This window comes from Corvus kubaryi, unplaced genomic scaffold, assembly GCF_017639235.1.
Source record: "Corvus kubaryi isolate FWS band 111438036 unplaced genomic scaffold, C.kubaryi_AGA036_p1.0 132, whole genome shotgun sequence".
NCBI lineage: Eukaryota > Metazoa > Chordata > Aves > Passeriformes > Corvidae > Corvus > Corvus kubaryi.
In genome coordinates this window covers 5094470-5116714 of record NW_024580666.1, presented here as the reverse complement: position 1 = coordinate 5116714, position 22245 = coordinate 5094470, and the positions used below count along the sequence as shown (strand labels likewise).

Genomic DNA, 22245 nt, shown 5'->3' with positions numbered 1-22245 from the left:
GCTAAACACCTACACAGACATGGTTTGTCAAGGAAGTCCAGAACAAAAAATGTATTTACCAAAAGCATGCAAATCTACACATTTGATGTTTGTATTACAAGTGGCTGCTACAATAAATAGTAATTCAAGTGCTGGAGAACTTAGATACTGCATTTTGAATTTTGTATTTTGAATTCAGTAACCCAGAATGAAAGCATCTCTATACTGATGTCTTCTGTAATGTAGCAGCCAGAAGCCAGTATTACCAATCAACAGTTCAGCCCGCAAAGGAACAAAGCAAACACATTCAGACATTCAGCCAACATTATATAAAGACAGTGCCAAAGATATTAATTGCTTATTTTCCCAGTGCATTTATTAATCACTTCCTCAAGCGCTTATGTTAAAAAAAATCTCTGAATTATCCATCACTGAATATGTTATTTTATAAATATTACTGCATTTTAAATAGAAGGAGTTTAAAGACACAGAGTTAACAAAAAGAGAACTTGGAAAATCAATAGCAACAAAGTTCCACATAGGAGGAGAATTTTTCTAGAAGATTAGGGAGTATGTTTGTAAGAGTTGGGAAAATTAAAACAGAAAATACTCTCTACTTGTTCAGAGAATTTGTTGAAAGGAATTTTCTCATATCAAGAATTGATTTGTCTGTCACAGTAGTTGGTTAACTAAAAAATGGAAAAAAGCAAGGGCCATCTGAAGAAACAACCTGATGATATTCTGAGGATGATTTTCCATCCTAAGGTTGTTATTTGCCATTATGCAAAATTTACCAAGTGATCTGTCAAAAATGCTATGGATATACTTAGAATACTGCCAGTTTTGTTACATAGTCTCCATTATGAATGTGAACTGTGCACCATTTATCACCCAGCATGTCATTACAAGCTTAAAAAATAAAAGTTTTTGTAGCATGTCATGAAGATTCAGCTAGTGGGGGTATTTTCTTAATTCTGTGGGACTTCTGTGAGGTTGACTAGCCCAGAGACACTAAAAAACACCTGTTCTTGTGAAAACTTATTAACTAATTTTTCCTACATTCCATGACCATTAATTTAGAACTCTGATTTACATCTCATTTTAAGATTCTCCACTGAAAGGCAGGGCTCTTAATGCCTTCCAGAATCATAAAACTCTGACTCTTGCATACTTGGCCTTAATTATGGTAAACAATATAAAATACAGAATACCTAAAAAGGTTTCGCCTTGCTTGCCTTAGAACTAGACTTTGAAGAGAACTTCATAAATAATAAAAAATTTAAACAATGGTAATTCCCCAAAATAAGAAAAGGAATACTCAGAAAAATTAAATATAAAAAGGGCTAAAAATGTGCCAGCGCAAATTAATTGAAAATTGCAGATAAACTCTGATGGACATTTTGGGCATTATTAGATGAGTTTAACAATGGTATTGCCGCATGGTTTTGGCTTCTTTATCTTTTAGTATATACATCCATCAGATTTCTCAGCATTCTCTATATTTAAAGAATGGGAAAAAACCCTTATATGTTGTGCTATCAAATCATCTTTGCAGACTGTTTGCATATACTGGCAAGCTGAAGAAAATAAATCCATCAAAAAACAAGAAACAGAAATGCATACCTTCATAAAGTTGCATTGAAACTTCCTTTTTTTCTCATATGGAAAACTTCTGATATCATAGAAATGATAGTATCTAAGAGTGTTAATATTCTTACTTATGATGATGAATGTTAACTTCATCTTTCATCTTTTGTCCCATTAGTTAGTTTTGCCTTTTAATATCTAGTTGTACATTTAAACTATCATTATTTCTCATTGTATAACTTTGAAAGTCATGGCAGAAGTATTTTGGAAGGATTTCCTTTTCATCTGCAGAATACTCTTAACATTCTTTCTTTCTTGTTAACTGTCAGGTGTTTAACTTTCGGCATAAATGACATGCAGGTTTTTTTTCTACTCATCCATTGTGGATGTTTTCATAGAACTCAAAACAGTTTTATTCTTAGAGCAGCAAATCTCCCTGTCCTTTCTGCATGTTTCATACTACTAGATGCTTTCTCCTGCTCTTTTTCCATCACTAGGTACTCTGTTCCATTTGCTTCATCCATTTATGCATGATTTTGGACTTGGAAGAAGTGATAAATTCTGTCTCCTCTTTATCACTCAGCTCTTACGTTGTTCTGACAGCAGAAACTGCTGTTCCAGTTAGAGCAGGTTCATTAGGTCATCAGAAAGCATTATCAGGAGCACCTTTTCATTTCCAGCCTTACTGCACTTAAATGCGGTTGCATCAAATGATTCCATTCATTAATTGGTGTAAGGCAGCATCCACCAGGGCTTGCAATAACACCTAGAAGTATTCTGCCACAGTGGATGTTGAAATTATTACCTCTCATTTGTAATTCAATGAAATTGTCATTTTTTCCTTGCAGTTCTGCCTCTTTTTGCCATATGTTCTCCTTAATACAAGCAGTTGGGCCGCGCTTTTAGTATCCCTCGTTCACCTCATCTCTTCCTTCTGTCGCTCTCTGTGGATCAGGCTTTCTGCAGCCCCCTGATCACTGCCTGTCACTGCTTTCCCTTTCTGTTTTCCCTAATGAAGTTCACCAGCAACGTAGGCTTCACCATTATGCAGTTCATATTTTTTGTTCTATTTGTACAATTTGCAGCTGTAGTTGAATGTTATATAAATGATTAATTAGCACTTATTACTGTTTTACATTTCCTAAGTACTGCACAAACTAACTAATCAAGCAGTGAATAAATGAATTAAGCAAAAAACCAGCACACAGTTACAGGAGTTGTGTTCTCTCTTTGACATTCTCTTGCATACTGCTATGCTGTGAAGTCTATAATCAAAAAAAACTGTACAAAAATTCTCCTGATTAGGTGATTTTTCTTCAATTTTGTCACAGTAAAATATAATTGAAAACCAGTGCTTGTGTAGTTAGATGTAATAAACCTGATTATATTGTGTGGGTTTTTTAAAAAGCTCTTTACTTCAACCTATGTTCCTGTTCAAATCAACAGCAATATTGGCAGCCAGTGTGAGCAGCAATAGGCCAGCAGCAAACTCCTGGGGCTAATGTACCACATTCATGATTCCATGAATCCAGAAAATTTTCTTGATATGCCCTGCTTATTAGCACAAAATAAAGAGAAAAATATTTGTAGGGTCAACCTGGCAGTATTGTCTGTTAATTATTAAGAAAAAAATTAATAATTCATAGATAATAAAGATAAATTTTGTACGATATAATTCTTTTTTTGCTTAGATGTTTATCAGGAACTGGTATTTGCCATATTTTAAGCCTGGGACATAGAAAGTTATTTTGTACACTTCTGAATCAGCTCTGCTGACAAGGTAGTTTGAATTTGCTTAGGTCTTTTCTTCTCTGCCGGACAAGACAGAAAAATACATGGTTTACACTGATTTAAAAAAAAAAAAAAAAAAGGCAATTTCTCTACCAAAAAAAGGAATGCTTATCTGTGCAGGACATAATCCCTACTGTGCCTTGACTAACAAAGACACTTCAGTTTGGTGGGAATTCATACAGGAGTAAACTTACCTCATTTTACCACCCTGTATAGCATGATGGAAAGATAATGAATTTTCTGTTGACAGCTTTTTTTCACATGTAACATCTAGAGCCTTGTTCAGGAGGTTTGAAGGTTTAAGTACAGCGAATGGATGATGACTGAACATAAAAAATTGTGCACTGTATGTGAAAACCATTACCTAGCCAGGTGTTTTAATCGTGGGAACTTGCAGGGCAAGCCTCTGTCATACATACACAGTGATGTTTAGCTTTGGCTCCAAAGCAAGTGTGAAAGGACATGGACCACATGAAGGAAAAGAGAGAAAGAGACATTTTTTCACCAGGATATATTAAAGACAAATAAATGTCCTCTTAAATATTTTGACAGATGGTCTGTTACACAGATTGATTTGTGTTACTAGAAATGTAACCTTTATGAAAAGGCATGGTTAGATTATCAAAGTATCCCCCAGTTTGCAGATTCCTAATAGTGCTGCACAAGTAGAGTTCTTTACTATGCAGCGCATTTTCAACCAACTGTGTAATTGAGAGTTTCTTCCTGCAACAGCTGGATGGCATTTTTTAAAGTGTTCAGTATCAAAAACTGCTCAAATGCCTCATGATTGCTATTTAGGCTGGAAGCAGTTTTTCAGCATTTCAAAGCAAAGGGAATTTTGATGATTGCAGCAGTAGTATTTCATGCAATAAAAACATGAGCTGGACATGTTTAAAATGGACATGTAGGTTCTGGAAGATGTACTCTGAAATTGTCTACTTTTCACTGTGTACCAGGAAAAACAATAAACCTTGGGGTTTGTCTTCTACTGCCTGCTATGCTATTTTGGGGAAGAGAGAGATGAAAACTCGGAGTGGTTTAAAAGCACAGTAATTCTTGAAGTGCTACTGATATATTTGTGCTATATATGTTCCCAAAAGGGAATTGATACAATATAAAGGCTGTGTGAGAAATATGGAGACCAGAGTAATTTGGGAAGGACTATTACATATTTCTGGAAATGTTACTTCAGGTACACAAGTTTTTAAACCTATGTTGTATTACAACCACTTCTATGATGTACAGATATTTTAGTCATAAATTTCATAGGATGTGTAAGAGTATGTGAGAGAAAAAGATCGTAGTTGATTTGTTTGTAACATTTCACTTGACTATGCAGGTGCAATGCAGAGACTGCCATCATATATGTGGTGTGAATAAATATTTCTCTCTATACATATGTATCAAATGGTAAGTGGAATTGGATTCATGGCTGTCTATACAGTGCTTCATACTGAAATTATTTTATATATAATAATTATGGGATAAAATTTTCTGTCATGTTTCCTTCCTTCCTTCCTTCCTTCCTTCCTTCCTTCCTTCCTTCCTTCTGAGCTGTTAGTGTGCTAACAAATTGGCATGCATGCATTATCAGCTCAGTTTCAACTGCGTTAATGGCATGACCAATGGAACAAAACACATTAAAAACTTTTATTAAATTTAGGTTTTTTAACTATTTCTGTTTAAAATGCATTCTTGGGGTGGTGGTGGATACAGAAAATTGTGGACTTACAATTTTTTTTTTTTTAATTTGCCTCTGTTTGTAGTTTTCTGCCTGCTTTAGAGCCAAATCTTTCATGCACATTCCATGAAAAATCTCACAGTGGGGCAGTCAGGTGAGGTGCTGTGGAAGCTTCTCCTTATTAAGAAACAGGTTTGAAAATATAAGGCTTTATATTACTGATTCTTTCAGTTACAATGAAGAGCAAATTAAAACCATTTACCTCCAACTAGAATAGACTGCAGAACTTCCCACTGGTGCTGATGCAGGAACATTTCATAGAGAATATTTTATTCCTCCTGTGAATTGATGTTTAGGGAAAGCCTATGCTTGGAATTTTTCCTTTATCTCCTGTGCAGACTTCTAACTCAGTTTCAAAAGCCATTAATATTTATGAGGTTGGGCTGAGAATAATACAACTGCAGTGAGACAGTGAAATGTCTGCCATTCACACACTGCTGTATAGTGGTATAAATACATATTTAAGTTTGAATTAATTAAATTGCATTTAATCCTTTCTCTGTGAGCTTGTAAACAGCAGCTCATATCAATGCTAGTATACATTTTTGGCAAGTGACATGTGCTGTCAGCATAATTTTAGACACATTTCATTTCTTGCATAGTACTTATCGCTAATACAGAATTTTAAACTTTTTCTCTTTGGTGTGCCAGCTGCTAAAATCAGAAGGTTTTTCCAAGATATAAATTTTTTGTCTTTTAAATGCAGAAACAATGGAATGCCAGTAGTGATTGTCTAGTGACTTCCTAAAGCAACGTAATTAAAAATCACTCTTTGCAGAGCCCTTTAATTGGCATTGATTTTAATCTTTCAGGTTAGCTTCTTTGCAGTTCAGAGTGAAATACAGTCAAAAGACTGTATCTCTGTAATTGGTGGCAAGTACAATCAGGCTAAAAGTTCTCATCTTCTCAGCATGCCTTCCCCAGCAGGATGATGGAAGATATGAGCGGCTTATTATTGGCAACCTGGTGCTCCAGTTGTCTTGGGGAAAATAAGTGGTTTGCTCTGAGTATGAACAAAATCTTAATATGTTATTATTACTGTAGATCAGGAGCTGAGCTGTAGACATTGAAGTATTGCATTAATATTTGCTGTGCCTGGATTAGCTGAATTGGCAGTGCATTTAAGTGGGGACTTGGGCTTTCTTATTATTTACTTAATTATATTTGTAATTTACTGTGGCTGAGCACTCAGCATGATTTTTAATTGTCTGAGGGAGACTCTTAATTTTACAAATGAGGTGCAATAAATGTGTGTGATATTGCAGCCTTGGCTTTATAGGAAGAAGACTGAGTTTTCTGCTCATTGTTAAGCTTTATGGTAGTCCCCTTATTACTACACTAGTGTGGTTGTAATTAAATTTTTAGAAGTTCATTTGCCTGTAGTTACTAGGCAGTCCTAATTTCTGTAATTATTATTATTTTGCTATAATTTGGGAAGAAAATATATGTGGTTCCTGCCCAGTGCTTAAAAAATAAAAAATTGTTGATGCTAATGGCTTAAAATGCACTAAATCATTATCTAAAAGAGGCCTCTTCTGAACATCAGAGGTTATCTGCCATTTGTCACCCCAGGTGCTCACCCTCATTGAGAGGACGCAGTACATAAAAAGCCCCTCTAAGTAAACCTTTGTAATGGAACAGATTTGGGTTGTTAATGCAGGTCAGTGTCTTGATATAGTGTATAGAAAAAATGGATACTCATGCACTTTCACTGTGAATTACTTTTAAAAAATACAAGAAGTGGTGAAAAAAATAGTGAAAAAAAGCACAGGTAAACATTTCATCCATTTCCTTTACATTATGTACTTGTTAATTAAAAATTATGCATACAAGCAGAACCCCAGGAGTGTAAAGAAGCATCATATAGAAGAGAAATGAAATGGTTTAGCATGTAATAAAACACCTGAAGAACAGCCCTTCATTTCTACATTGAAATTTGGTTTAATGATAATGGTCACACTGTGAGTTTGTGTTTTGCACAGGAATGGTACAGATGTGATTAGAGTCTGTTTCTAAGACTTACAGTTTCACAGAATAATTTACCTAGTAAGGAATTATAGGCAGTTATCAAGTTGCTGAGTGTCTTGTTCAACTGAGTGTTCAGTATCTCTCAGGGTGCAGATGCCTCCCTAGGCACCTGTTCTGGGTTATTCTTTGCTCCTGTTCTTTGCCACACTTTTTCCAGGTTTCTTTTTGACAAAATCTAGCTAAAAACACATAAAAATTAGCATTGAGCTCAAAAGTATTTTTGTCCCATGCCCTGTTTCATGCATCAGAGATCAAAAGTAAAAATGTAAGAACATGGCAAACATATTCTCTTAGCCTCCTGATGTCTTGAACTTTGGCTCTTTCTGAGTTGAATGTTCCTAAACATTTCTGGTTACCTAAATTGGGGGGATTTAATTTTCCCACACTATTCCTGACTTCTCTTGAATGCATGATTTGATGTCCATGACCTCCTGTGGCAGGAATTCCACAGCACAACTGCACATTGCACAAAGGGCCACCCCTCTTTGTTTATTTGTTCAGCTTTCTTTCTTTTTATGATGTGACACTTAACCAGCTTGATTTAATGCCCTAAGGTTCTTGCATCGGGCAGAATGAGGAAAAAAGAAAAATGAAAGAAATAACTTTACTAATCCTCTCCATGCCAGTCATTATATTTTCAGAATCTTCCATGATTCAATTTTCTCTTTTGTCCCTTTGTCTATTCATTTGTCCCTCATGCAGAAGTCATTCTGTACTTTCCATCATTGTCTTGCTTTTTTGTGAACCTTTTCTGGTTTTCTGGTTGTACCTCTCTGATTAAATAAAAAATAGGGAAAGTGGTCAAAGAAGGTTAGCATGCATAGACATGCACAAGTAAGAAAGACCAAAAGCAAAACAGAAGAAGAATTAAAGAAATTTCAAAACTATTAAGCCAGTGCTGGTTTAGTTTGGGCTGTTGACATGGATAGTACCATGTGTTTGTACAGAATCCGAAGCACTCTAGTCCATGGCCATCTCTGAAAACTCTGTCATATATACTTACATGTTTGCAGAAAGTTACTTCCAAATTTTATCTTTTATACGCTTTAGGTGGTGGATTACAGTGTGCTTAACACTTGTGTGATGCAGGTGATACCTTTACATTGCCTGCCTTTAGTGTCTCTGTCATCACTAAATACATCTGACAAGTTAAAATTTCTCTTCTCCAAGTGAACTCTCTCAGCTGAGAGAAACCCATCTGATCCCAGCTTCAGCAAGGTTCTCAAACAAATCCTCAAGCATGGGCGTTTCATCAGAGAAGTCCTTACAACTCAAGGCTCTAAAGACCTGGAGGATTCATTCCTTCTGAGATTTATGTTTTTAAGCTCCCTAAGGAGATGTTATAAAAAAAAAATCCAGTTTACTAGTTACAATTAAATATACTCTGTCAATTTTATACTCTTACGGAAAATCTGAAATGCTTACGGTGTAGTCAATATTGTAGGCAAATGAAAGCCTTCCTCAAAAGAGACCCTGTCAACAGGAAATCTATGCATTTCTGAAATAATTTTAAAGCTGTTTCTGGTTCTGTACCTCTCTCTTGATCCCACTGCCAATCTGATAGTTTTATCATCTCATTTTCCTACTTTGAGCATATTTTTTCTCCCACTTCTGACAAAAAAACCTGCACAACCAACCAAGAAAGACCAACTGTAGAGAAGGAACTGGAAATTTAGTTTTAGAATTAAAAATAAATATACTAAAGATAGCTATGTACCTCAAGGGAGAGGCAGGCCCTCAAGGCCAGCTCTACACAAAGTGCTGTCATTGGAGTACTAGTGGAATGTGTTTCTATCCCAACAGTAATGTCAGAGACTCTGAACCAGTGTCAGAATTTAGTTTATCTTGGAAACAGGACTCGCAGTGAATATAAAGACAGTAACAAAGAGGAGGCTGCAGTTGTCATCTGTTTGACTGCTTTAGAGGTCAAGGAATTCCCAGGAATAATCGCCTCTTGTGTACAGAAGCTGCTCCTGTCCTCTTTGTTGTTACTTGAAAGAATTTCAATCCAAAGCTTGATGTTTTACTAAACCGTGCATCCTGCTTCCAGAGGAATTCGTTTATGGAAGTTTTCTAGCCTATGGGAAGTGGGACATCAGACTCTGATTGGGTTGGTCTCTTCTAGTTTTATAAGCATGAGTTTGTAGTATTTTCAGGTTACTTTTGCTCTGAAAATTTTTACTTGATTTTTCTGACAACTAACCCCCAATAGTTAACTGTGGTGTACAAAGGTATTTCTTTGAAGGAGCATCAAGAGATTGAAATAACTTAAGAACACATCAAACAACTTACTGTAGTGATAAATCTTCAGTGTAGTCCAAAGTTAGTATCAAAGCACCCTTAGCTGTAAATCTTTTTTCTTTTAATATGCTTTACAGTAAAAGTTTGATTTGTTAACTGCATTTACAAGACAAAATATTCACGCTTATGCTGGTTTGTACTTTCAAATTGTTCACATGAAAAAAGACAGAATAAAATAGGCTAGACCTTTAGGTGATGAGAAACAAAACTTGAAATAGTGAGATGACTCATAGAGAACAAATATAGAACACAGAGGAAAGACACTTATTTCTGTTAGCCTCAGTAAGTAGTACTGGAGAAATAAGAGGGAAAAACATGTATATCATTTGCCTTACAAGAGAGAGAAAATGGCTTATAAATAAGTATTTTCAGTTTATGTAATTTTTAAAAGTCATATATTTTAATGTGCAGTGACTTGCCATTCCAATTTTGTCCACTACCCACTGAATGCTGATGGGGGAAGCACCGTGTATACAGCTGTGTGGTTCAGGTTTTTTCACCATTCTCCTCTGCTTTTCCAGACACAGGCAGCAGGATTTCCATGCTGTTTTTGTAGAGTGAGAAAAGGTTGTGAAAGGGAGAGACTGGGGGAGAGGTGAGCTTGCAGAGATTTAGTGAGACAATCACATGTAACTAGTCTTTGTATTTTGTGGTAAAAGAACCAACAAACTCTTCATGCATTGTGCAGGGTGAGTAGAAAGTTGGAGATGGCACCACAAATGCAGCATTATACAATCAAAATATTCTTCTTTTTTGTTGCCAGAAAGAGAGTGTGGAACCATGTGAAAACCTTGCCATGGAACACTATCATAAAACATCTCACCATTGCTGTGATTTTTAATGAATTCATAGAGCCTTGCCATGTTAATAATTTTATCTTGTTTCAGGCTAGTAGTTTTAACTCCTACACTTTGATTGTGTTTCAGGACAGTCAAGCATCAATTACTGGAACTGACATCTGAATTAAAGAGTGTGCAAAAAGTCTCTTCCCTCTTTAATTATTGAAACAACTAAAATGGAAAACTGACTAAAGGAGGTGAGTCCTTTCCTCTTATTCTCTGATCATTCTCCTTGATCTCTCTCTGCATTTCTTTTGTTCATTTATCTCCAGATTTGCCTCCTGCAAAGGCAGGGAGCCAAATGATTGCAAACTCTCAACTGCTTTAATGGAAATGAAGGTAGCCTAGAAAATGAAGCATATGATATAACCCGTCTTTGTACTTACCTAGTGATACTGGCTGAGGACTCTGTTAATGCTGGGTGTCTTCAAAAGTTGTCGTGAATGATTTTCACAAGTCTGACATGAACATAAAAATGTAGCATATAAACTTAAATGTTGAGTATAGCCCCATAGAGCTGGATGTACCAGAGATGTGGAGAGAGTGTAGGGAATGGAAGAGGAAGAATTGATTTGGCCTAGAGGAATATAACAAAAGGGGAAGATCAGAGGGAAAAATGAAGTACAGAAGACAAGCATGGCAAGGGGTTGCAGCATCTTGGAAGCAACATTGAAATGGGCTGGAAAAGATCTGCTGGGGAAAGAACTTCCTTTTCCACAGTTTCCACAGATATTTTTACTTGCTTTTTTCTGTTTGTTTTGGGGTTCCTTTTTACACTAAGAGCTGACCTTATAGGACATACTGAAGATAAGCTGACCTCTAGTCTCTGGAACACAAATGCAATAGCAGTGAAATAGTTCACTACATATAGTGAACTATTGGTATTTCCCAGGGCTAATTATACGGAGACAAATTAAAATCAGTTCCATATCCTGTTTCTTTATTACCACATGGTAGGCTTACGCATACATGCACTAGAAATCGGGAGATTTTTTATATCTTTTCAAAATGGTGGTCATTCTGCTTGTCATTTGATATGATTTTAAAAGTAACTCTTAAACTATGATATATTTGACTCATTGCAGTTCAGTTTCAAGCAATTTAATTGTATTATTAAATTAATATGTTAATCATATAATTGGTTATGGGTATTTTAGGTTAGTTAGGTATGATACTGTACTTCAATTTGTAAATTTCCATGTTTGGAGCATGAGTTTAAGATACTGAATGAAACGTTTTGCATCTCAGGAATGCTCTTTGTGTCACTCCAAAGTGACTCTTTTTCATTGTTTTCCATTGGTGCAAAAAATTTAAATGGATACCTCCCTTTAAAAATATAATTTCTTAAAATGAGGATGTTATATAATTATACAGTAGTAAAAATCGCTTTGTATTTTAGTAAATTTATTTTAAGAGGAGAAAATAGCAGAGTGCTGAAACATTTCCATAGCCATAAAACCGTACTCATGGTGATTTATATTACAAGAGGTAGATAGATAGACAGATGGATAGATAGATAGATAGATAGATAGATAGATAGATAGATGATTCTGCATGTTATATATGTAGTATACATATATGTATTTATACATTGCAAGTATATATTTCTATGGTACATACACACAACAAAAAGTGGTAAATTTTCGTTGCAGAATAGGACTTGGAACTAGTGTGTATCTTCTGACAATGTGAAATAATTAGATCAGCTAACTTTTCCTCAGTTTGGCCTTCTGTAGAATTCTAAAACTTTATTGAAAGGGTGACATAAGGTTTGCAGTGGTGTATTCTTCCCAAGTAAAAGTTGGATTTTTAATTTAGGAATTTTTTTTCACAGTAATGCATTTGCTTATCACTTACCTATATTCATATGCATTTTCATACCCACAAAAAAACCCCACCCTATCCTCTCAGCTCCTGGTAGCTTAGGTAAAATGCTTATCTCCAGCATTCCCAGTGTTCAGCTTCTTACAGCTCTTCTCAGCTTTGGCTTTTGTACCTGTGCACTTCTATGCACCTGTATTTGGCCATGGGTCTTTTTGAAGCATTGAGGAAATAAGAATAATGCAGTAAGAACATTATTACAGCTCAGCAATGACCTCCGCAAAATTTAGTAAATGCCAAAATACGTTGTCAGTTCAGATGCATCATGACAGATGCTTTCCAGCAATGCCATGTCCCATTTTTTTGCTTATACTTTTACTTGAAGTTCACCTGCATATAGGTTTCCCTTTTCTTAATGATGAGAAGAAACCTTTTCATTTAGTTATATAATTAAATTTGATTATTATTTTGGTGTTTTATGGAGTCCACCTATGCAGTGGATCCATCCAGTTTTGGATAGGGTATTTAGTAATTTGGATAAGGTATTTGACACTGTACTGTGCCATAAATCGAGTCCCTCCTGATGGGAGAGAACTTTGCTGAAAGTCCTTGCAAGGAGTTTCAAAGATAAACCAAGACTTTTCCTTGAGTTTCAATGCTTCCAAATAGTTGTTTATTAAGTCTTATCAGAGGAACAGAGCCACTAGTGTGACCCAGGTACAGCATAGAAGACAGAAAAGCAGGAGTGAGAGCGTCTTGTGACTCTTTATCAAGATTTACACAGCTTTTAAAGATATTTTAACCAATAGTTACTAAAAAAGTACATTATTTTCACTTTCCTACCAATTATTCAGTAACACAGGCAGGAACTGTGGAATTTTCTATCCAATCATTACAAACTACTTTTACTGCAGAACATGGAGTAGTAGAAGAAGGAGAAGAAGGTTTAGAGAACAACAATCCTCCATTTTGATATTTTTTACTCTTATCTATTTACTACAAAGAGAAGCCCAAAACCTCTAAATTTTTCACCCTGTGACAATCTTACATAGTAGTCTATCACCTAATTCACATCACTGTATTTTCTAGTTGTTGTCTGACTGTTGGTAATTTTTTCCAAGGTTTGAAGCCGAAACAGTGTTGTTCAGAGGGGTAAGAACCCTTAAAAACAGGCAGAGAAATATTCTTGGCATTCTGGGTTCCTACAGTATTTAATATTTTGGATAGGGTATTTGTAGATCTGTACAGACACACACTCTCCTGATATATAAACCCTGCATATTCACAAGAAGCAAAGGCATCACTACTTGGAATGGAGACTTTTTTTCACTGAGTGTTGGGAGAAGAAGGTGTAACGGAACTTTTTCAATACAGAGGATTGTATTGGAAAATGCAGAAGGAACTGATTTTCTTATTGTAAATACTCTGTTAGAATTACACACACAAAAAAAAATCCCCAACGTTCATTTTAGCATAAGCTGAATGTACAAAATGACAAAAGCTAAGATATAGATCCTCCTGTGAAGCTTCCTAGCAGTCCTTCTGTAAAGGGAACATTTGCAAAGGGCAAAAGGATGCAAGGTAGGGGCAGAAAAAATCGCTTAACAAAGGAAAACAAAAGAAAACATTATGCCATTGAAGAAGATATTTTGATTAGTGATACATTTATTAGAAAGAACAGGGTGTGGTCCACTTATTTTCATCAGGAATATATTGACAATATCAGTTAGGAGTTGGACTCGATGGCCCTTGTGGGTCCCTTCCAACTCAGAATATTCTGTGATTCTGTGAATATAATTTGTTGTGAATTTTCTTCAAGGGAAATGCAGACAGAACTTAAAGATGCCATTAAATCAAGACATGTTTATCATCAGGGAGAAGATGACTAGGCTTTGAAAAAGTCAGATAAAGAGAATCTATACGAAATGTGTTAGGGATGTGGATGAAACTGAACTTTAATGAGACCAAACAAAAGGAACATAATTGATCTTCTACAGTGAGAATGTATGGAAGTAATTTAAACCTTAAGGTCCTCTTGTCTTACTGGGAGACGGATAATGGATGTTTTGTACGATCTAAGTATGCGGAAGTCTCAGGATCAGCAAAATATTATTCCTTAGGGGAAAAGGACACAAGACAAAGAGAAAAAATTACCAGTTAAAAAATGTGATGATCTTTGATGGAGTACAAGGGGAAGCATAAGGTATTTTACTAATAATCCTGGTGTGAAAGTAACAGATGTAATGAGAAAAATTAGAAAATTGCCTCAGGTAAAGTACACTGAGAAGGCAGAAAAGCTTGGATGAGGCAAAGGCACTGCAATCAAATATAAAGAAAAAAAACAGATTTCTAATGCAAATTGAAAAAAAGTTGATTGTGACTTTTAAAGAAAGTATTTTAAAGAAAAATTCAGGCAGGACTTCTTATTATAGCTTAATAGCAATTCCCTGAGCAGTTATAGAAAGCTCAGAGATGACAGAAAAGAAAGTAAACTGACTGTGAGATAGACAAGTGATATGTCTGTCTATTAGATAAAACAAGACATTTCAAATCAAAATTAAAATTTTGTATATTTCTACTTCCTTCTCTACTTATGGGAAAACCAAGCATCAAAATTAAAGATAGGGACAACTCTTTTAAGCATTTTTGCATCCAGAGCAAGTTGGGAGTCCAGGCAATATTCATAATGTTTTGGGATGAGATGGATACTGAAATCTCCTGGGCACTTAATAACTTGGAGTACCTTAGTGACAACAACAATTTCATAAGTGTGACAAATTATCTGTGTAGGCATAAGGGAAAAAGGAGACATAGAACCATAGAATCACAGAATGGCTTTGGTTGAAAAGGACCTTAAAGATCATTAAGTTCCAACACCTATTATAAATGTGAAGAAAAGATCAAAAACTGTAGATAGAGGGGTGCTGGGATACAGAGTCAAATATTGAATCAAAACCTTCATTACTATTGTAAGTAAGGAAACAATCATTAAGAACTAAAAACTATAGAGGCTTATCTCCAAGTAATAAAAAATTTTCATGAATCTGCTTATATGAGTTAAATACATAAGTTGGAGGAAAAAAGAAAAATTAAAGAGAAAGGTTGATATTTAATATAGCTAAGGACACAGACATTTCTTTCTGCATCTGTCTGAAAAAAAAGTCACTTCATCACAGCTAGGAGAAATAGAAGATAATTTCCCACAGCTATAACCAATTCTGTATCAAAATTTATTTCAGAAACGGGTCTTTGATCTCCTGCTTTTTGCAGTTGGTGTCATCTAGATATTTATTGACTGAATTCTAGACAAAGGGGTGGTCCTTCTTCCTGGGACATGTAGACTAACCTTTCTTTTTGGTGGAAGATAGGCTATTGGTGGAGGAAATTGACCCAACTTGCCAGAAGACTCTATTTCCTACAGTTGGCCTTAACTTCCGTAAAATAGAGGAATTTTGTAACCTTCAGAACAGTAGTATTTTTACAGTCTTTAAAGCATTACTACATTACACCTGCAGGATTTACACAGAATAATAAAAAATACTCCCTGTTTATGCTTTAATATAAACAATGTCAAGGTATTAAACAAAATCTTTTATTTATTTTTAAGTAACTTTTTGTTTAAAATACTAATTTATCTGTTTCATAGCGTTTAAATAACAAAGTAAGCAGGTTGATAAACTCAGATGAACAATCTCAGGAAAAGAGAGATAAAGCAACTTCAAGATATCATTGCCTGATTCCTAGCCAACGTGCCATTGCCTTGATAAATATGACATTGTAGAAGATGGGTGAAGAAGTGAGGGTAAATACTTAAGCATCTTGTTCCTCTTTGTTTATTCCACCTCTTCCTATTAATCCAGTGGAATGCTAAATGATGCTTTAATTTTAAAATACCTGTCCTTGTGACTTTCTTTTCCTCAAGTGAAAGTCACAGCCAAAATAGAGCTGCATGTGAGAGCATCCCTGAGGCAAGGACAGTATAGGTAACATTCTTTTAAGGTCTCTCAGAAGAGGTCAATCCTAGCTCAGGAATACTAGAATTATTCAACCTTCTTATGCTTTTCCATACTTTTCTTTAGGCATCTACTGCCACTGTGGTTTATGCCCGTGGCTCAATGAGCCTTTGAATTCACACAGAATGGCTATTTTTGGACTTGCACACTACTGGAAGTGGATGCCTGTAAGAAGCTTTTATGGTGGGACAAAAAGTAATGACACCGTTAACTCTGAGAAATGGAATATTTCTTGTATTGCCATCATTCTGTTCCAGTAAAAAAATTCAAGTTGGGCACGGTGGGAAATCAAATTTCCTCCCTTGGTATAAAATCATATCCCTGAAATAATTTACTTGTGTTAGAAACAAACCAGTGTATGGAACTGGCACTGGTTTTATGTCATGCTAGGGAGCAGTGAGGAGTCCCCAGGCAGGTGCAAAGGAGGAACTTTATTTGCAAAAAACCCGGCCTTTTCGTGCCATTAGTTGGTTGTTAGGTCACATAGTTCTAAGGCACAACAAACCCAATTTAACCAACCACCATACACCGCGGTGCGGGCACGAGGCATTCACACAGCATGCCTCACTTCCTCTTTTCTAGCTGAGTCACTCTCCCACAGTCCATTTCTACTTAGGCTAAGTAACAGGCCAGAGCCATGATTTTACCAGGCCTTCCCTTTACAGAGCTTTACCTATCGGTCACAGTTTTCGGCTGCCGCTGCAGGGAAGGATGCCTTTCTTTGGTTTGCAGTGCACACCGTAAGTAGACACAGGCACAATGATAAGTATCTCACCATCTCCTGGTGGCTTCATGCAATCCGGGACTGCACATTTATCCTCACACTGGGAAGGTTATAGGAAGCACGTCTGTCCTTATATGGTCTTCCTTTGTATTTTTATATGATTATAACAGCTACAACAAAAACATAATAAAAAAATATGATTCAGATAATCCTCTTAGTTCAGTGTTGCAGGGTTGGAACTGGCACTGTGCAAAATAAAAAGATAAATTTGTCCTTACTGGATAGTGGAAGTGTGGCCAAGGTACATTAGTAGCCTCTTCCAGCTCATAGGTAATACAAAATTATGGTCTTCTGAAAGCTTTATTTTATATGAAACTCTGCCATATGACTATTGTTTTAAGCTGTTGATACAATCTGTTTTATTTCTATTGTATAGTTTCTACTTACTTTTTGTTTTACTCCCTTTTCTTGCCAGTTCTTTCAGCTACATTCTGCATGCTGCAGACACAGTTTAAAAAAACTGTCTAATGATTTGGGGAAGGGACAGTATAGTAGTGTGTCACAGCTGGGCCATGGAACAGAATTCTAGTATTCTGGACTTGTATGCTTGAGAGAGACCACAGTCATGTTTGGGTGTATTGATTGTGTTCTTAAGACCAAAGGAAAAGAAAACAACGGTTTAAAAAGCTATCATTCATCAAGAACAACATGTATAAGCATATTATTGAAGCTTTCTGAAATGCCCTTGCTCTTAAAGCATGAATTTATCTGAGCACATTGATGAAGTTTAAGTACGCTAGAAATTTCATCACATTGTTGTTATTTTTAGAAATTAAGAGAAATATCTCAGTGTTAAAAATCAGCACAATGAAATAATTTGCACCTCATTTTTATAAGCTGCCTAGGAAGTTATTTCAACAACTAAAATTCAAATCTTGCAAATCCTGGAAATCAGGACAATTTTAAGGAGTGAAAAAAAAATATAAAGTCATCCAAAGTGAAGTCTGATAATAGTTCAGAAATTGGTGAATTGATAAATACTGAGGAGGATAAGTTGCTTAAATGTTTTGGGTGAATCTGTATGTCCTGTATTGATATAAAGATAAAAAAATGTTTTGGTTAAGAATTAGGCAGTACCAGAATAAAGGAATAAATATCCCAAAATAGGGCTGTGATCCCATAAATCAAAATTCTGAAAAGGTTTTTGAGGGTGTCGTGGTTTGAAACTGGGCATGATACGTGGTACATTACCAGCTGTGATAGGATTCTGCAGGTGGCAGGTTAAGACACTACTCAGGCTTATTAATACAGGAAGGCCACCTTTCTTTTCCAAACATGGCCACTGCAGCAAATACTGGGTTAAGGTACTCATGCTTGAAGAAGTTGTTGAAAATTGGAGAGACTTTGGGAGAAACCACAAGATTGGTTCAAATGAGACTAAAAATAATGGCTGGCTTGATCAATATTGGGGGAGGGGGTGGAGTCGGAAAACTTTTCTCTCTGTGGATTGCAACAAAATATTGAACTTCTGAGACTCACAAGTATGACAAAAAAGGTCCAGTACGTGGAAGTTAAACCTCAAAATGGAAACAAAGTGCATATTTTTAAACAGAAGTAAATACACATCGGAACAATTTACCAAGCACTGTTGTGAATTCTTGTAACTTAAAAGATTTCATTTGGAATTAAGTCTAGGACTGCTGAAGCAATTTAGGGAATTAGATGCTCAAACATCCTTGAAATGTACTCATTAAATTCTCCAAGATCTTTTGGGTTCCTCTAGAAATGCAGCAGAGCTAAAAGCAGTGTGCTGCATCTGATTCAGAAGTGGGACTTGACGGAAGGCACTGTGAAGTAGTATCAGACATTTTCTGTAATGTTACACAGCAGGTTAGGCTCCACTGTCCCAGTGGCCTTTTATTCACAGAGTCAGTGTGTTTGTTTATTTGTATGTGAGAGCAGTAAAAAAGTGTTCTGATCTAATAGGAGCTACTTGACATTGCTGTTGAAGTACTTACACCCTACCTGTTCAATAAGGTGACTGTGATTCACTCGTGTTGCAGTAGAATATTATTTCACCTCCATTTTGCTGCTGGTAGGGAAAAGATTGAAAGACCAGGCCTGTGTGCAGAGATGGCATGAATATGGCACCTAAGGAACAGCTCTGTGTCTCTTGGGCTTTCAGCAACTGATTTTATTGCCAAAGCAGAAATGGTTGTTCATATTTCAGGACCTGCTCTGTGATCTGGGTACGTTGACCAGAGGAGGTCCTGAAATATGACTAGGTAGATATATTAGCTGAGCAATTTTTTGGTTTTCTATAGTATTGTCTGTATAAAGAATTCACTTCAGACCTTTGTCTCTCACCAGGAAAACTTGGATCTTAGATGAGTGTGTCTGGCTGGCTCAATGTTACCTTTGTGAGAGTTACGTTGAATTAGAGGCTATATCAATGTGTTAAGCATCCAGTCATGCACCAGTACAAGCAGTAATTTTGCTGTCACTGGACACTGCAGTTCTGACTGTAGAAATGATCCATTTTCTTTCTTTTTTACGCTTCACTTCTCAGGGTCTGCGTGGCTAGAATACATCTGTCCTATAAACTGGATCTGTTATCAGTGCAAGTATTACTTGCAAGCCAATGTTCTAGTATTACTTTTAAGATCTATTATCTGCAATAGGATGATCGCAGAGAGCAAAGTAAAGCTCACCCATGAGTGAGGAAGATCACTGTATTCATTGAACCAGAGCCGAATTCTATCCTGAGTTTTGCTTACTCACACAGCTGAGTTTTATGAGACTCCAGAAATCCAAATTCCATCTGATAAACACTAAGTACAGAGTAGTAACCTAGAATATTGAGGGTTTGGGGCTTTTTCTTTACTCTATTTTTTTTTTTAACAACATGGAAACAATTAATGTAGAAAAATAAGTAGTCTGCTTATGCTTATTAACACTTAATGTGTGTTAATAAGAAGTTAATAAGAGGGACACACAAGAACTTGTGTGTCCCTCTTAACAGTCTTTTAAACTTACCTTGTGTTGTATAAGAAAACAGTCCTATGTCAGCCCAGTGTTACGAACTCAGAATATAAATGGACATAATTTGTATAAAAGTGAATTGAGTTGAATATAAAATACAAAGATAAATGTTTATATAGTGGTTGATCTTGCATAGATATTTTGGAAATCTGTTTATCCAAGACATCAATAAGACAAGAGGGTTATAATACTGTTCAGGCTGTATCAGTATATAAAACCTATTTGTCATCTTTACGAAATACATATTACCAGAATACAAATTATATAGATGAGATTGCTGCATTTCTCATCTTTATCATGTAGATGTTCCATGTGATCTATCAAGTCCAGCAGTGGGATAAAGTAATATGTACTTTAGATAAATCACTGACAGCAGCTGCTGTGTGTCTTCTTTGCACAGCTTATTGAAGTTCAAAAGAAAGAGCATTGATTGTGATATCCAATGAGGGAAGAAAAATTAAAATTAAGCTAACTTTAAAATACATTATATTTTGAAGATCAAGAATCTAGGCAGGTACTTGAGGTAAAGGTGCCCAGTGTCCAAGAATTGGATTCTTTTTTGTTAATGAGTGAGAAAATGAAAGTGCAATGTTAGCAGATTGGGATTTTTGGTTTCTGTAAGTGAGCAAGTAACAATGTAGCATAAGTGATCCAAAAAGTAATATATGGCCTTGTTAACATCAATAGCTTCATAATGCAGCTATTCAAATTATATACTCTAATTTGCTCCTGTGCCTCAGAGAAGTGTCATGCTTTCCTATGAGGCTGCTATGATTTATCTTCAGAGCACTGCATGAAAATGCCCTCTGGTCTGGAGGGTGCACTGCTTTATGATGGGTAGACCTTACTAAAATTAGGTTTTTAACACAGTAAAAATTGAGTTACGCTGCTTTCTGATATACTAAGTTCACTTCTTGATTTGGCCAAATGAGTTTGAGAAATACTTGAACAGGATGTAATTGTTATATCCCATTTCTTCATATTACATGATATATGCATGTTTATGCTTATGTGTATAACTAGTTTCCCCAAGTATTTTGTAAAAATAACAAATACATGTAATTTTTCTATCTATCTATTCAATTTGAAAGTGTAACTCAGAAAGTGTGTTGCCTCATCTCCTTGAGGACATATGTTCCATCTCCTCATGGAACACAGCTGTTCCATGAGGTACAAAATGGACTGATTAGGTCAAAACATATTTTCTTTCATATACAATGTGGACTCTGTCCAAAAGCAAAATAATGCTAGGCAGGACTGAAGGCAGCATGAAGGCAGTATGACATCAAGGAAGACGTATCCCCACTGCGTCAAAATGAGACTTGAACTACAGAGCTTCTTATATATAAGATCAGAAGCAATCCCATATAAGAGGGATATATCTAAGCAGCTTTGTAGGGGATGCAGGTATTTTAATTCACAGAAAATAAGCAGGATGTGATACTAAACCCAGCACTTCTGTGCAGATGCCGTTGGACCAATGTAGGATCATCCTTAGTGGAAATTTGTAACAAGGATGAACTTTGTCCTGCAGCAAGATTTCTGATCTGGCTTTGACTCTTTGATATTTGCTGACACCAGTCAGATTTCTTTCCATGTCATGACAAGCATTAGTGTCTTAGAGCAACAATAAGCAAAGAAGCCTGTGCTGTGGAGAAAGCATGATGCACCAGATGTAACAGGGCATACATGGTTTCAGGAATTACCTTATTTGAGAGAGCATCTGGTTTAGGTTTAGACAAATTAATACCTTGAGACTGTTTGGATAGTGCATTGACCTCTTGTTGACATGTCAATAGCCTGAGTATCTGAGAAAACAGAAAATAATTGCTGCATCCTGATATTCTTCTATTACAAGAATTTATTCATCCTGAACTGCCTGACCACTGTAGCATTCAACAACATGGTGAGTTTTTTATTTTCAATTACTAATCTTTACTGCACAGGATACTATGTAAGATTGTGTGCATGTAGTGTGTCTTCTCTGAGTAATTGGTTAGCTGTCAGGGAACAAGAAAAAAAATCAATAATACCAACAATTTTTAGCTCTTAAATTCTGAATTAAATGTTTGTTGTATTAAGCACATGTCATTATATATACGGCTCTGTATGGGTATTTTGTTTTGATTGCATTTACTTTCTCAGTGGTTTCGTTATATTTAAAGAAGTTATCAAAGGCCTGTTGCATTGTTTAGGTTTCAAAAGATCTTGAGTCCAACTATTAACCCAGCACTACCAAGTCCACCTCTAAGCCACGTCCTTGAGTGCCGCATCCACACATCTTTTAAAAACCTCCAGGACTGGGGAGTCAACCACTTCCCTGGGAGCCTGTACCAATCCTTGACAATCTTTCCCGTGAAGAAATTTTTCCTGTTATCA

General features: G+C 35.9%; 1 protein-coding gene across 5 annotated transcripts in view; it reads left to right on the top strand.

Annotated features, from left to right (window-relative positions):
* Positions 1-22245, top strand: part of DLGAP1 (DLG associated protein 1) — a 419505-nt gene that overhangs the window by 149263 nt on the left and 247997 nt on the right. For all 5 annotated transcript variants that reach the window (XM_042030616.1, XM_042030634.1, XM_042030590.1 and 2 more), the window contains one exon: positions 10354-10463. The gene's annotated coding sequence lies outside the window, so the exon portion shown is untranslated. The remainder of the gene's footprint in view (positions 1-10353; positions 10464-22245) is intronic.